Raw genomic sequence first — 5,785 nt, forward strand, 5'->3', positions numbered from 1 at the left:
CTCTTCCCCATTCCACACTTAGGATCAAAACAAAAACATGTTTATCTCCCCTACACTTATACATACAGGAAGGACCATGATCTGGGGCTACCTTGATTTATAAAACCATTCCCAGGAGAACTAACTGCTTGAGACCTGCTGAGGGTGGTACCCTTATGATCTATGTTGCACTAGTCCCCACCTTTTTAAGATTTCATCATGACCATCATCTCAGGGACACAGATTAAAATCGTATCCTTAACCACCATAGGGTATTAGAATCAAGGCTAGCTTTACATCCCTCGGGTAGCTTGATCAGCAATAAGATTTGTATGTAGCTTTTCCATTTTATTTTCTCCTCCACAGTTCTCTTTCCTAAGTCAAGTGAAATAGAGAGTGCCAATGATTGGCAGCTGCACTCGGAACCTGACATAGAACGCAAGGCTTCTGACTTAGTTCTAAGTTATGTCATGCATGTGGAAGTCTATCCAGAGTATAACCCCAAAATAAAACATATAGTCCCCTTTATTAATTAAATGCCACTTAAAAATTTTAAAAAATGAGCCAGGTGTGGTGGTACACGCCTTTAATCCCAGCGCTTGGGAGGCAGAGGCAGGTGTATCTTTTTGAGTTAGAGGCCAGCCTGGTCTACAAGTGAATCCAAAACACCCAAGGCTACACAGAGAAATCCTGTCTCAAAAATAAATAAATAAATAAATGTGATTATTCTTTGACAATTTCATACATATACACAACATATCTTGGTCATATCTACCCTCAACTTATCCTTCCTACTCTCACAAGTTCCCCCCACAAATGTGTCCATCCTACCTTCATGCCCACCTCCTGTTCTTTGTTATTTTTATAAGCCAGTGAGTCCAATGAGTGCTGCCTGCATGAACTTAGCACCACACCCCAAAATACACCCAAGATGGCCTTCTTAGCAGCCACCGGTTGCCAAGAGCTCCTGAGCTAGCTATTGGAACCCATGCTGGGGTTGGTGGGCTTGACTTTGTGAAGCTCTTACTCAGGCAAACATGGCTGCTATCAGTTCCTGAGCTGAATGGCCTGTCAGATCTACAAGACATCATTTCACAGCACTCCTCCCTGGAAACCACTCGCTTATTTATTTATTTATTTATTTATTTATTTATTTTGGTTTTTTGAGACAGGGTTTCTCTATGTTATCTTGGCCGCCCTGGACTCGCTTTGTAGACCAGGTTGGCCTCGAACTCACAGTGATCCACTTGCCTCTGCCTCCCGGCTGCTGGGATTAAAGGCGTGCGCCACCACCACCCAGCTCGTTCCATTATTTAAGAGACACGGTATTCATCTAGCTGAAACTTTCACAAGTGAACAGCAGCAACAACTCACATGAAGAAATGCGTACTGGCTATAGTGTCTCCCTAGTCTTTTCATGTGTAAAGCAGGAAAGTACTTTTATCCTGAGACAGAAATTAGAACTCTGTAGTGCACGTTCCCTCAGTTAATTAAGTCCATTTGTGGAACAGAGGTCCGTTTACTTGGGTTATTCACCAATACTTTATGGGGAAGTGGATTTATTAAATTTCTTGCAGTACAAACCATGCACTATATAAGCTAACACATATATAGATCCAGTATGGGGGCATTATGAGGGGAGGTTGGAGTTATAGTTTCCTATAGTACTCTCACCTTATTTTGGCATAGGAGCAATTAGGTTGAAATAAGGGCCGGGACACCTTTCTCTGTTTATGCTAGCATGGAAACTCGGAAGGGTTAGTGTTTTTCTCAGTGAGAAGCATTTGAAGATGGCAGTTACTTGTCCATCCCCACCACTTAGAAACCCGCGTTTCCTAGGAGATCCACCTCCTTCGCTGAACTGTACGCTCATTCTATGATTGATCCCTGTCTGCAGTCCCTTCCATTCCTACCCCCGTCACATGCTGATGCTTTGGAGACCCAGATCATACCCCTGGGTAGTCATATTGAGGGTATGCAGGAAGAGCAAGCTAAGTTGTCTGAGTCTTTTTGCTAAGCATTTCTGTTTTATTTTACTTTATTTTATTTTATTGGTTTAATAAGGTTTTTATTTTCCTGGAGGTACAGCTGATTGAACCTGCTTGTGCATCTTCACCAGCAGCTGGGGCATCTCCACCCTTTGTGTTTCTGGTGTAAATTACTTGGACCCCATGCTTTGAAACCAGCTTGAGAAGTCCTTTACTAAGTAGCTCCTGAAGGGCTGCCCTGGCCAAGGAACTGTGAATCTTCCGGCTCTCAGAGGCCATAGCTGGAGTAATAAGCTTATAGTTGGGAACTTCCTTACAGAGTTTGCCTTGTGTAGCTTTGTCAAACAGGACTAGATTGTTGAGCTTGTCCTGAACTTTGCCTTTGGACCACTTCTTCTTTTTGACCTTGCTGCCAGACTTATTTACTGGGTCTTTGTCTTTTTTTGGCCGACTTTCTGCCATCTTCCTTCTTCATGTCGTCCTTGGGCGACATAGTGAAGCTCAGACAGTGGTGATGACCACTGCAGCCTTATTAAGATATTGGGGGAAAAAAAGCACGTTTCTGTTTTAAGTGAAGCCAGTTGCTCTTAAGTATGGCTCTTGAACTCTAAAATTGAATCACATGAACTGGCACTTATAATTTGACTTCTTACTACATAAGTTTCTTAGCACAAAACTGACGTATCTATGGAACTAGCTTCTCTGGTTAGGCAAACATAGGTTTGAATGTCTTTGATATTGCACATGTGAAGCTGATGACCTCATTAACTCTCTCAAGATGGTTAATAGTATATTCATCATGGAAATGAATAGATTAGTAACAGGATTATGAATAATATAAAGGATAAATGAGGGAAAAGGTGCCTATGAAAGGCTTAGCTCAATCCCTGAGTCACTGTCAGCCATTAGTGCCAGTTATCATTAATCTGGTGAGAAGACTTGAATGTCTTTCCTAAATAGATGTTAGACTGAATAATTTACATAGGTTCTTTGTTCCAGTGTTTAATCACCTGAGAAATATATTTATTGCTTGCTTTAAAAATTCATCTTAAGATTTATTTTCTGTGTATGGGTGTTTTGCCTTGATTTATGTTCGTGTGCTATGTTCAAGCAGTCCCTGCGGAGGCCAGAAGAGGATCTGGGATTCTCTGGAACTGGCTCCACAGATGGTTGTTAGATGCCATGTGGGCATTGGCAACCGAGCCTGGGTCCTCTGCAAAAGCAACAAGTGCTCTTAACAGCCGGGGCATCTCTTTAAGCATTTCTTCAAACAGCTCTGTATGGTGTTACTCAATGCTTACAGAAGTGATCCAGAGAAGTGCAGTTCCTTGCTTCAGGCTGACTCAGAAGAAAAATAGGGATTTGAACACAAGTGTTTCCGTGTTAGATCCTGATTCTTTTGCCCAAACACCACAGTCAGACCTTCTTCACCGATGTAGCTGAGCACGCGACTTACACAGTTCTTTCCATCACTAAAACGGTCCAGTCTAATGAACTGAAAGCCCTGATGGAAATACAGATGTAAAGAAGTCAGAATAACCACGGCAGAGGAGCCTGGGGATAGAGAGATGAGGGCTGCAACGTCGGCGGCTGTTAGAAACTGGTTAGACCATTGTGTGATGGTCTCAGTTGCCATCACAGATGGAATTAAACCCCACTCCCCAACTGCCCTTGTGAATCTTGCCCATATACCACCTCCACCACACCACAGGTAAGTATGCAAAGAGTAAGTGCCAAAGCCCGCATTTCCCCACTATACTATGGATCAGGAAATCTACTGTTTAAAGTAAGAGGGTTTGACACTCACCCCAAGTGGTGAGAGCAAGAGAGGATCCAAATCCTCATTTAAATAATGTTTTGGAGGAATATTCTTCATTCCTTCAAAGAATTATTCTTCAGGAGCAGGTACAAGGAATCTGGGGACAATCAGTAAGGATTCACTCTTCCAAGTTGGAGCGTTGGCTTGAAATTTGGAAGCAGAAGGTGGTTACAAGCCAAATTGAAAACTAAGTGTCAGATCCTTTTGCATCCAACGTTGGTTTTTCAGAATTCTTGGAAAGTGTAGTCGGGAGCTGTGGAGGATCCTGATGCAAAACTGACTGCCTCGACTGCCAGCAGTTCAGGTGAGGCCCCTGGTAGGCATGCTTCAAGGGGTCCGTGGTGCACAGAATCACCAGGAAGAGACCCTCCCTGTCAGATCCTCCAACTCAATTTAAGCAGGGCATGAGGGAGGGATTCAGGGTGTGAGGTTTTAGGGAACTGGTTTCCTTCTTAGAGGGAAGTGATCTTTTATCTCTAAGCCAGCTGATAGCTCTGGAGGATCCAGTATGCTCGTTGAGGGTGGCCTTGAAGCATCAGAGGCTAGTCACTTTGCTCTCCACAGAATGGGTGATGAACCGTACAACCTATAGGTCTATGGATAGAGCACTCCTGGAGAATAGACTGTAAACATGGAATGTAGCCATTGTTTATCAGGTGTTTACAGTTTTTTTTTCCTCTCTCAAACTGGGGTATTTGGAGAGTGAAGGGGGACACTGTAAACAGGACCCTCTCAGGAGGCTTTGGGTCTACAATGCCCTTCCAAAGGTCTGTGTGTTAAGAGCTTGCCCACAAGCTTAGTGTTGTTGAGAGGAGAAGAAACTTTAAAAAGGACAATGCAGTGGGAAGTCTTCTGGTCACTTAGGGTGTGATCTTGAAGGGGATATTGCTAACTAAATGCCCTTTCTTCCTGATTGTTTCCTGCAGTTTGTCCACCACAGAATCTCCACTGATGCACTGTCTCAAGGCACTGGTGCCGGCTGACCACAAACACTCTTCCAAAGCCATTAGCCTAAACAAGCCTTAACTGTGAATATGATAATTATCTCAGTTATTTATTAGAGTGATGGAAAGCTAACAAACTTGTCTCATTACTGTGTCTGAAAATTAATTTAACATTCTTCTTGACAGGGTATGATATAGGCTTATTAATTAGTTTTAATGCACAGGCATTATGAGCGGTTAGTTAATATTTGAAGTACCTTCCCGGGAGTGCACATTTCTAAAACATTTAACATTCGAATGACTAATGAGATGTTCACTCCCCCAAGGCAACATTGCCTTCAGTTGTCTTTGTTAATTAGCATCATGGATATGAGATCATTTCAAGTGTATAGGTAGGCTATAAACATGCAGAGATTGCTTCTTATGTAGGAACACATGAGGCTTAGTACACAGGGGCTCAAGAGCTAACACTGTTTGGAACGGCCTGCTAGGTTTACGATACCAAGGAAGTTGAATGACTGCTTCTAGCTTCCCAGAGGAAGGTTTTACTTCCTGCCTCTGAACAGAAAGCTCACTGGACATTGTCATGTCTGTTTTAGGATAATCCTCCGAGCATACTTGTACACAGAGCTAGGATTCTCTAAATATGTAATAAGTCATAGCACTGTTTTCCTGCTTTCTGCGATGTGGAAGTGAGGTTGGGGGGAAGGGACTATGTAATTTACTGGGGTAACAACTTTTCATGTGTATGAAGAAGTTGTGCTACAGTGTGTCTGTTTTGGGAACATGGAGGCTGTTAGAAACTTTTTCTCCATCAGAGCATGTGCACAGGACTCCAGATGAAGACATCTAGCATTTATGGGAAGGGCTGCTTGGGGAAGGAGCTTATCAGGGTATAACCAATCAGGCCCAGGACAGCCTCTTTGTTGACCTGTTCCATTCCAAAAGGTGTGTGCATGATCAAGTCTGGCCTGGAGGCTGCATGTGTGTGCGTGTGCATGTGCGTGTGTTTGTGCATGTGCGTGTGCGTGTGCGTGTGCGTGTGCGTGTGTGTG

At 43.3% G+C, this 5,785-nt stretch overlaps 1 pseudogene across 1 annotated transcript; it reads right to left on the reverse strand.

Moving 5' to 3' along the window:
* Window positions 1-2,027: 2,027 nt before the first annotated feature.
* LOC311607316 (small ribosomal subunit protein eS25-like) lies at window positions 2,028-2,460 on the reverse strand (annotated as a pseudogene). Its single transcript has one exon. The product of its transcript is annotated as a small ribosomal subunit protein eS25-like (transcript).
* Between the last annotated feature and the right edge of the window lie 3,325 nt (window positions 2,461-5,785).

Source organism: Acomys minous (assembly GCF_964271855.1).
Source record: "Acomys minous genome assembly, chromosome: 10".
NCBI classification, from domain to species: domain Eukaryota; kingdom Metazoa; phylum Chordata; class Mammalia; order Rodentia; family Muridae; genus Acomys; species Acomys minous.